Raw genomic sequence first — 11702 nt, 5'->3', positions numbered from 1 at the left:
TTTTTTAAGCATGCAAATATTGACATTTGGAACAGCAAATAAGAACCTACGATTAACGAAGGACTTAACTTTCAAGATGGCGGTTTGACACTTTCAATACAAACGATTATTTTGATGTTTACAGACGATAAACATTTGGAAAAAGAAACAAATCTAAGAACAATGGTTAATAATTATGTTTATACTGAGTCATGGTCATATATGTATACAATATTTGTGATGTAACATATTTATGAAAAATACACAGGCTCAAATGGGATATAGCATACGTGAAGAGTACATAAGAATCTATGATGCTGATGTTCGTCATGTGCACACTCGTATAAACTAGCCTCGTGCACTTGAAAATTCATCCGATTTTAGGTTTTTTAGCTTTCAAACGTACAGTGGCCATGTTTCAGTGGCCATTCGTCTCAAATAAGTTATGTGTTTTTTTCATGAGAATGGACTAATTCGTGCTTATAGAGTACACACCAAACTACCATGGTGACACAATCTCTTTACGTGTACGTGGCCATTCATTCATTTTTTTATTTCTTGTATTTACTCTTCAGACTACAGTGTCTAAGTGACAGTGTCCAAAGTTCGTCAATAAGAGTTTTCTTAGACTATAGATTAGCATGTGCTTTCATAAAACACACACAGTCCCTATTTAGTATTAAGTTGGTATTATCATGTGCAGTTCATATGCAGCACGTGATTATTACCATTCATACGATCTTAATCTTTGTAGTCTTTTCAGCGTTTTATTAACTTATAGTGTATAGTGCCGCTGTTTCATTTTTAAAAAGGGACCCAAGCAAGAGTCTCCCGGACCATATAAGAAAAAGTGTTTTTGGAACACAATAGCAGCTACCACGCTACTTCAGCAATATATTCGTCACTTTAATATATCATCTTCCTTATTTCAATTGTTAAGCTGTCAGTGATGAATAAAATAAAACCATGATTCAAATAATTATTCCCAATCAAAAACGAACTTCTTCAGACAAACAACTCTTGAGGAAGCTCGAAAGTTGGGATTAATTTAACTTTCATCAACCATGGGCATGCTTGGCATTCAGTTTTTAAAATGGTGAATGGATGGTGGTTGATTTGCAGTTTCTTTTCATTGATACAAGTTGATCATTTTAACTATTTTAATATTCTAATATTATATACGTAGATCTAAAAGCGAAACCATGATAATAAATGGTGCATGCATTCACGACATAGGAAAAATTGTACATGAAAAAATGGTGAATACATCAAGCCAATTGGTAGCAAACGTTTATCAGTCAACAATATGTAAAACACTGGCGATGGCTGGTCGGTAAAAGGTGTTTCCGATGGGTCTCCAGATATAAAAGCCAAGAGGATGGTTGAACTGGATAAAAAACTACATTCCCCGCTGTTGGTTTGAAATCCATGAATGACGGGTAAAACTATACATTGGCACAAGCAAACGGTCGTGTGTGTCTTTTAATCATTAACAAAATTTGCGGACAAACACTGGGTCAGTTGATTGTATTAGTTGAATAGGACGGAATAGGCAATATGAGCAGTTTTCGAAGTATTTGGCTTGTTTTAATAGATATTGACAAAATATGTATCTAATTTTTTATCGAAGGGCCTCCAGTTTTCTAAGATAACAGAATGCGAGAACTGGTTAAACAACTATTTACTCCGCTGTTGGTCTGTAATCAATAAGTGACGGTTGAAACTACACATTGGTAAAAGCAAACAGTCGTTTTATTAACAATTACTAAAACACTTCGCGAACAAACACTGGGTCAGTTATTTGTATTAATTAGACAGAAATGTCAATTTACAATTGGCAAGCAGTTTTAATAAAGTTTGGATGAATGCTTAATCAATATTGACAAATTATTATGTTGTAGTCCTCTCTTTTAACTCGCTTCTGATAAAATCATTGATTTGTTTCACTCTCAAGCTCCATATATGTGTACCATAATCCTTCGAACGAATGACCAAGTCGTGGCTGCCTATTTGTGTTGAAGGACGAATCCAGATGACATTTGATAAAATAATTGTTCATAAGTGTATAATAAAGGGAATAACTAATATGTGTACCATCATGGAATCGTCAGATGTCTTTTCAGGAGAATATTGGAGGAAGGTAATATTGATAGCTTTAAAACACCATCTAAGTCATTAAAGAATTATTTTAGATTTATGATCGCGCTTTACGTGTTTGAATGTCACGACAGATTTGCGATAAGGCATACATATTAAATGTTATTTTCATGAGTACATATATGTCGTTAAACGTATCCATTATAAATTACCCACGTCACGTCTTACCACTCTCATGATTTGTATCGACTAAAGACATCCTAAATTAAATCTGTTGTTTATATATTGAAAATATTGTTGACGTTGTTGTTATAAAGAAAATCACAAAGTATCATGTCGAACACGCAGGAACTGAATAAGAATGCAAACGTCTGACAGAATTAACCATTATAACCCGCTATTCATAGAGACTTGTTTTTGGAGGTATTGATATATTTTGTATTTAAAAATTGATCGCTTAACATGAAGTATTTAAGCACAGGACTTAACCTGTTTTTTTTTAAATAACAAAACTTAAACAATACCACACACACACACACACACACACACACACACACACACACACACACACACACACACACACACACACACACACACACACACACACACACACACACACACACACACACACATACTTGTAAAACCTTCCAACCGGGGAAATGTGTTCTAAACCTACCAACCGGGGACCACCATTTCCACATATTCTAGAAAGCTGAAAGTGATAAAGAACAGACAAGTTTCGAACCTAAAATACGATTTTGACATAAAAATTATGATAAATAGGGTAATAAATCAAAGAAAATTTTACATGCACACCGGGGAATTATGTGCGTACCAAATGAGGAACTGCGATGTGTGCCAACTGGGGAACGGTGTATACCGACAGGGGTACTAAGTGCGTACCACCTGTGGAACTTCAATGTGTACCAACAGGGGAATGGTGTATACCAACAGGGGAACTTAGTGCGTTCCAACTGTGGCACTTCAATGTGTTCCAACTGGGGAACGGTGTATACCAACAGGGGTACTATGTGCGTACCAACCGTGGAACTTTAATGTGTGCCAACAGGGGAATTGTGTTAACCAAGAGAGGAACTTAAGCGCGCTATCACCGTGGAACTTCAATAATGTCCAACGGGGAATTTGCGTTTACCAACAGGGGTAATTGTGTGTAATCATGGTACCGTTGTTAATAGGACAATGGCGTGCACGTTCATGGATAATATTTAAGTTAGTACAAAAAATTGAAAAGAATATGTATGATACAATATTTAAATTAAATATGTTTATCATATGACCTTATATAAGTTATACACAAATGCCTTATTTGATTGACTCAAATATTATTCACGTCAAAATAAGCATAAGAGACAAAACAATCAAACAATACATTTATGACTTCATTAGATATAAGCCGACTACAAGCATGCAAGTGCTGCAAAATACCATAACAATCATGGTGCAATTAATCAACAAATGAATACAATTCGTTCTTAAAACTTAAAAATAATGTTATTTTTTTCAGGCCACGCTATTTGTCAAACCGAATGAAGGAGAGGGGGAGGCGGCTTATTTGTTTAATTCCTTTTTTCCATCAGAAAAAAGCATTCACGATTTTCACGTACTATGAAGTTTTTTATCCTAAAAGAAGAACTGCCCATATGCATGTAGATTGAGTAGTGTAAATTAACTTTGTCCTTACTCTGACATTATAAAATAACTCATGCATTTAATCCCCTGAAATAGGTAAACATCAGAAAATTCATTCACACGCATGGCAACTTCCACTTCACTTAAATTGTCTTAAATACATTTATTGCACTTTCAAAAATAATAAAATCTGTAACTTTAAACAATCATGAACGTTTCACAACGAATGTGGCGAGGCCTGAGAAACTAAATAGTTTAGTAAACTAGCAAAACGACTTGATAACAATGCATTTTGATGCTCCAGTGACTTAGTCTACGGAGGTAGGTCAATCTGAATAATGATCAGTATTTATTGTTATAATATATGTATTCCAATTCTACAACTGTGATACCATTAAACATGTGCTGTTTTAAAAAAATACAGTATGTATGCCTTTGTTTGAGTAGAGAATGCCCAAAACGGGTTAACGTTAATAATGAACTTACATTTAATTCTACCTGTCGAAATAACAGATTATATTTTAAGGAAAATAGTCACTGGCAATCGCTTTGTTTTCCCTTGCAAACCAAACACCTTTTTTTAAGATTTGAATTCACGTATTTTGTTCAAACTACCTTTATGTAAACCAACTTATGTACCTAATTTTTGCATAAAATATAATAGAAAGAGTGTATTTTAAGCACTGAAAAGTTATGCCGATGTGTCATCCATATATTATTTGTTGAAAACAATATAAAATTTATAATTAATGTTGTTATACACGTATAATCACCGCTGACTTTGACAGCATTATCATTATATAAAAACACTAATAATTAAATATGAACCAAAGCAAACACTTATCAAACACGTAGTTTAATATTATTTTAAATCACTTACATTGTAGTATATATACTTACTGGGAGTGCACATGTGGATCAATTGTTAGACCCTTGTTGGTGCCAACTTAAAAATAATATGTACCAACAGGAAAATTATAACAGTGTGACTCAATTCTGAATATACAGCACCAAATCGAACACGATCAATTTCGCATACATGTCAAAACACTTAATTACATTCCAGATGGCAGATAACATGGTTAACATAATGATTAATCACTTAAAACAACCGACATTATAGCATCATATCGCAAAGTGTATAAACATGATAAATTATTAGCTTTGTGCATGCATTTACATATCACATATAAATAAATGTTTCAAATATGTTTTGTTCTAGGTAATCTACAGCTTGTTCAAGTGTGTGTACATGAAGAGTATTCGAAAAAACAAGTAAATAGCTTGTGTTAGAATGCATAAAAGAGGTCAGTCGCAAACGCGATAAATTGTTTTAACAATATCTTAGTCTGGGAAATGGGTATGTTAATTGATCTTTAACCATAAATGAGACAAAAACATAACTAAAACTGGCATCTTAGTAATTTTCATCGTCGTTGAATTATAAACTTCAATTAAAACATGGGAAAAAATGCAAAACTCCTCGCGAATTTTTGTAGATCAAGCAATTTTGATATGAAAAACATATAAACATACCAATTATATACACAAAGCAAATATGTGAATTGATAGCTAATGTGAATATCTACACGCAAAACAAATGCACAAAAATCTGTGTTGGAAATTATTGTAATATTTAACAACTATTTAATCAATTCTAGTGCGATATTTACGCAATAATTTACATTTTGGTAAATTTTTACTTTAAAATATCTATTAAGTACTCAACTGCAAGTCAGACACCTGTCATTCAAAACAAATTTAGTAAAATTGACAAAATATTCATTTGTATTCTTCATATTGTAGCAGTAGTTTAGCAGTAGTTTTTTTATGTTATTTACATTTATCTTATTACATCTAAAAGTGTTTGTTTGTTATGCTTGAACAAAACGTTTGTTTCCATTTATCCGACTGAATTTTGTTGTGCCTTCTCTGAACGTTTAGCCTTCTAGATTGATTTTTTATCATGTTTGCTATATTCATTTATATTCACCAAGTTTAGGGTAAAAAATAACTTGTATAGTGAGTAACTCGTAGAAATTCGTCATAGAAAGTACAAAGAAACACTCTTTGGCCGAACTATATACCAATCCTAATTTGTTCGGCGATATGAACAAATAACGTTTTTGACTGAACCGTATTAATAAAACATTCAAATACAATAAGCACACATATATCGTTTTCGAAAAGAGTATATAGAACAAGAAAACACAAAAAAATGTGGCAACTTCATCCTTTAACGTATTCTCCTAAACGTGCATTATATGTGTAATATTTTTTTAAGTTAAAAGTCCCCGTCGCTTTTTTGTTTCAATTAAATTTCTGCAAAAGTCTTTGACATTTTTCCAACTTCTGTTGTGAAGGTCATTCTCACATTCAATACATGCAAGTATTTCTTTTTTCCCTGGTAATTTACCCATTATCAAAAAACGATCAAAGTGTCTGTGGACAGCTCCTTTTTCGTTTTCACTCCATTGCTTTTTGGCTGCTTGTTTTGTTCTCCTGGTATTTGAAGTACCCTTTTCTGTACATGGATAATAAAACACCATATGACGTCGCTAACTGCCGTGTGTAAGATATTCATATTAAATATATACTTCAGTACAATTTTTCATAGCAAAATTACGACAAAAGCGTCCAGGTACTTACGGCACCTGATAATGACATCGATGTCACACGACAAATTTGGAAACATTATTTTGCCAAATGAATCAAACAATTACTTTTTTTAAAAATTGACTGAATACACCGACGTAGCATGTCATAACATATACCAGGTTATAACATGTTATCAAAGTTCGAAAACGTATACAATGCATATTTTTTACAGATACTAATACGACAAAATGTATGCACGGTTAAATGAAAGGTATTGTACTTCTCTGGACAAATGTGTTGGAAGAAAAAAGAACTGGTGAACGGACTGTGGTTCACGGTAAATCCTGTATGTATTGTGCGGTGGTGGGTATAAAATGAACTATCCTTTCTTACCCATGTCAGAATGTATCGTATAGTAAAATATCGAGTAGACGCTATTGTTTTTTTTGTGTCGTTAAGATAAAATATCAACCAATGTCCATATGTAACACGCAAGTTAAATTTCCTAATGTCTCAGAGTTTCATACACAGTAATTGGCAGCGTATAGGTCTTATACTGAAAATTAAAATTAATGATATTACACTTCTTGGATAAGCGATAATTAACGTTTTTGTGATTATGATGAAGTCGATCTTTATAGACTACAGTGGTTAATACACATGCTCACCAGTTTCATTGACAGGTGTAAGTTCTAAATTCTTTGTGTATATGAAGATTTTGAAAGACAAGTAGTTCATAGTCACTACAACTGGTAAACAATATTTTTATTCTTTTAAAATTCGTAAAACGTGCGCTATAACATGTTAATATAATGATCATCGACGTACGTGTTATGTTAAGCCCAAATACCAATTAGCATCACCCGGATTAAATATTGGCACAATATAATTTAATGCAAAATTACGCCAATTTCACTGAAGACTAAACCAAACCAGAAAATACGCCTTAGTAGCTTCGACATAGTGAAATTTTACAAACCGTCTCATCGACTTCTTCCGTGTGTACGGATGTTGTTTGTCCTGGTTCCTGGCTGTCCGTAGATCCAGTAGTCATTGTGTTGCCTATTCAAAACAACAATAAAAAATGGTATAACACATAATTTAGTCAGAGTTAAAAAGTTCGGTATTCATGAAACCATTTAGTACAACACATTGGCATTAATTCCTTGTACAACAATTACAATAATTTCATGATGTTCATAATATGATTTTAGGCATGTGTAGTAATAACAAAATCACTGTGAAACATACCCTTTTTTGTTCCGTACATTTCTGAAAATGCAAAAAAACAAATACACATTATCAGACAGAACGCATTTCAAGTAGAGCTTGACGACGTTCAATGATAAACCATTTTAATTCACGGCTAAAAGTTATTTAACCAGAAAATACGCCTTAGTAAGGCAAAATTACGCCCATTTCACTGAAGACAAAACCAACCAGAAAATACGCCTTAGTAGCTTCGACCTTGCGTTATATTACAAACCGTCTCATTGACTTCTTCCGTGTGTGTGGATGTTGTTTGTCCTGGTTCCTGGCTGTCCGTAGATCTAGTAGTCATTGTGTTGCCTATTCAAAACAACAATAAAAATTGGTATTACACATAACTAGTCAGTGTTAGAAAGTTCGTTAGTTATGAAACCATTAAGTACAACGCATTTGTATTAATGCATGTGTAGTAATTACAAATCACTGTGAAACATACCAATTTTTTGCTCCGTGCATTTCTGACAATTCAAATAACAAATACACATTATCAGACAGACCGCATTAAAGTAGAGCTTGACGACGTTCAATGATTAAACATTTTAATTCACGGCAAAAAGATATTTGAATATCTGTATTTAAAATGAATAACTCATGAATGAACATGAATGTAATCATAAAACTGATTGGCTATATTTATAAAAATAATAATTCAAAAGACATTTAAAGCTTATTTTAAATGTGATAAATATCAGTGATAAATCCATCACAGATGACATCTTTACAATAGAATGTACCTTTCTTCATGGAAGTGTTGGTACTCCATAATCATATCGGAGTTCCTCGCCAATTGCAATGTCTCTGTCGGCGAAAGTGCATAGATGGAGAGTTTGGTTGACTTCAACTATTTTCATTACACAATATTGTTTTGCGTCTCCATTTTCGGCATCATTTATCATTCGACCCTCATGAAATATATCGTTGGTAGCGTCAATGCTGAATAAGACATTTAAATAAACACTTCTGTTGCTTTAAACTAAAATAACGCGCATGCCAAATTTAATTATTATGGTGAAAAATCTAAAGATAATTCCTCTTCTAATGGCGTGATTTAAACGTTTGATGTGCAAAGTAAAGATAATTTGTAGTTACCAGCAAGATTTGTCTCTGTATTTAAAAAAGTAAATGAAGCTGCCTTGACCCTCCTTTTCATACTCCTTTTCTAATTGCCGTGCATGTTTTACTCGTGTTATCAGATCCCCTTTGTATTCGAGAAGAAAGTCTCCTTTTTTAAAAGGCTTAGTGGCAAAGACTCCTTCGCCTGAAATATTTATATTTGTAGACATTTTATATTAATAATCATTTTGGTCATATAATTGAAGGCTAGATATAGGCGCCAATAGTGTTTTATTAATAAATAATCAATAGATCTTTATGCTACTTCCATACTTCTGTCCAGTATTAAGTAACCCAATAGTCCATGTTTGTTTGCTTCTTTTTAATGGAAAGTGGCTACGATGTTCTTTTATAATTTCTAAACGACTTTAAACATAACCATATACAAAAATATTTGTACCTATGACATCATTGACGGTTTTACTTCAAACCCTGGTGGATCAACGTAATTCTGGCAGTACGTTCTTGCGAGATCAAGGGGACTTGGACCCTTTTGGCTACTAAATGTTAAAATGGAAATGTCGATGAGAAAAACAACAAGAGCTGTCAGAAAACAGCGCGCTCGACTATTCAAGAGCTTGACAGTATAAAGTAAGCCACCATGGGGAAATTGTTCATATTCAATAAGGTCAAGGTACTATAGTTATATTCTAACTGGAAGAGGACCATAATTGAAACATATTGATCCTATGTCAATGTCTTGTAACTTGTGAATATGTTACTATGTCGTAATAAATAAGTTTAAACCAAACATATTGATCGCTTATGTTTTAAAGAAGTGGTACATTATAGACGATATTGAGTTCAGCTTTCCACAAAACATATGAATTGAACATTTGTAAAGACATAAAACAAACTAATAAGATTGTATTTCAAGTTTGATAGCAATAGCTTGGGTGGGATGGTTGGACGGTCTTAAGAAAAAACAAATTGCTTTTTTAACATGTTAAAAAAAAATAAGAAAAACAAAAACATTTTTTTTGGGGGGGGGGGATTTCTAGGGTGGGGCGTGTGGGATGGTTTGGGTGAAGACCATTGTGGTGAATCAGGTAAGTGTTGTTTTGTCAAAGTATGAATCAATTTTGATCTTAAATAAAGAAGTTATGGCAATTTAATCAAAATTTATTAATTTGACCGTCATATTCAATGTCAAAGGTCAAGGTAAAATTCAACTTGCCAGGTGCAGTACCCTCATGATAGTAAGAAAGTATTTGCAGTTTGAAAGCAATAGCCTTGATACTTTAGAAGTAAAGTCGATGTAAACACAAAATTGAACAAAATATTCAAAGTTACTAAGTGAAAAAAGGGCCATAATTCTTACAAAATGCTTGTTACAGTTGTCTGCTCTTGTTTATAGATTGGGGTCATGTTGGTCAAGAAGTATGCAAAATATGAAAGCAGCATGTCAAGGGACAATTAAAATATTTGAGGTGGTACGCAAAGTTTAACAAATAATTATTAATAATATGCATATTCTAAGTGGAAAAAGGGGCCATAATTCTTACAAAATGTTGTTTACAGTAGTCTGCTCTTGTTTATAGATTGGGGTCATGTTGGTTCAGAAGTATGCAAAATATGAAAGCAATATGTCAAGGGACAAAGAAAATATTTAAGGTGGTACGCAAACTTTAACATAGAATAACCAATAATATGCATATTCTAAGTGAAAAAAGGGGCCATAATTCTTACAAAATGCTTTTTACAGTTGTCTGCTCGTGTTTATAGATTGGGGTCATGTTGGTAAAGAAGTATGCAAAATATGACACCTTATGTCAAGGGACAAAGAAAATATTTGAGGTGGAACGCAAACTTTAATAAAGATTTATCAATAATGTGAATATTCTAAGTGGAAAAGGGGCCATAATTCTTACAAAATGCTTGTTAAAGTTGTCTGCTCTTGTTTATCGATTGGGGTTATGTTGGTAAAGAAGTATGCAAAATATAAGAGCAATATGTCAAGGGACATAGAAAGTATTTGCGGTGGTACGTAAACTTTAACAAAGATTTATCAATAATATGCATATTTTAAGTGGGAAAAGGGGCCATAATTCTTACAAAATGCTTGTTACAGTTGTCTGCTCTTATTCATAGATTGGGGTCATGTTGGTAAGGAAGCATGCTTAATATAAAAGCAATATGTTTAGGGACATAGACAATATTTGAGGTGGTACGCAACCTTTAACATTCTAACGCTCACGCTCACGCTAACGCTCACGCTAACGCCGAAGCCGGAGTGAGTAGGATAGCTCCACTATATATATATATATATATAACGAAAAACTGCCTAGAGCTCTACTTTGTTTAACGTATATTTATAAAATATATTCGTGGAATATGTACCGTAAAACAAGCTTTGTAATCAAATAATATTTATATAAATCGATCTTTAGAATTCGTCTTCCAGTATTACTTTAACGTTTACATAAAAACGCTTTTTAATAGTAATTGAAAGTTGTAAACATAATTAAAAAACTTACCTTAGTTTAATGCGTTTTTTCGCTCGAAACTCCATTTTTCCAACTTACTTTCACTAAATGATATAAATACCGAGTGTATGATTTTTAAACAGCGCAACCGGGGAACTGTTATAAGCCTGGATACACACTCGATTGTAATTTGGTCAAAAATTGTGTATATTTTGTGCATGCCACAAACCCGCTAATCGGGGAAGGCGTTGGATTTCTAATTTAAATTGACAGTTTGGTATTTCATACACGTAGATTAGAGATTTTCGCCTAAAACCAACCGGGGAATTCCCCGGTTGGTAGGTGTTCCCCGGTTTGTTGGTGTGTATTCATACAATTTTCCCCGGTTGGTAGGTTTTACAAACTCACACACACACACACACACACACACACACACACACACACACACACACACACACACACACACACACACACACACACACACACACACACACACACACACACACACACACACACACACACACACACACACACACACACACACACACACACACACACACACACACACAC

At 33.4% G+C, this 11702-nt stretch overlaps 1 long non-coding RNA gene across 1 annotated transcript; it reads right to left on the bottom strand.

Annotated features, from left to right (window-relative positions):
• Positions 1 to 8336: 8336 nt before the first annotated feature.
• LOC127852349 (uncharacterized) lies at positions 8337 to 9575 on the bottom strand. Its single transcript, XR_008036208.1, has 3 exons — positions 9107 to 9575; positions 8683 to 8851; positions 8337 to 8526 (listed from the first exon to the last, which is right to left on the bottom strand). It is a non-coding gene; the product is annotated as an uncharacterized LOC127852349 (long non-coding RNA).
• Between the last annotated feature and the right edge of the window lie 2127 nt (positions 9576 to 11702).

Source organism: Dreissena polymorpha, chromosome 12 (genome assembly GCF_020536995.1).
Source record: "Dreissena polymorpha isolate Duluth1 chromosome 12, UMN_Dpol_1.0, whole genome shotgun sequence".
NCBI classification, from domain to species: Eukaryota; Metazoa; Mollusca; class Bivalvia; order Myida; family Dreissenidae; genus Dreissena; species Dreissena polymorpha.
Note: the sequence above shows the minus strand (reverse complement) of the source record. Positions and strands in the feature narration are given on the sequence as shown.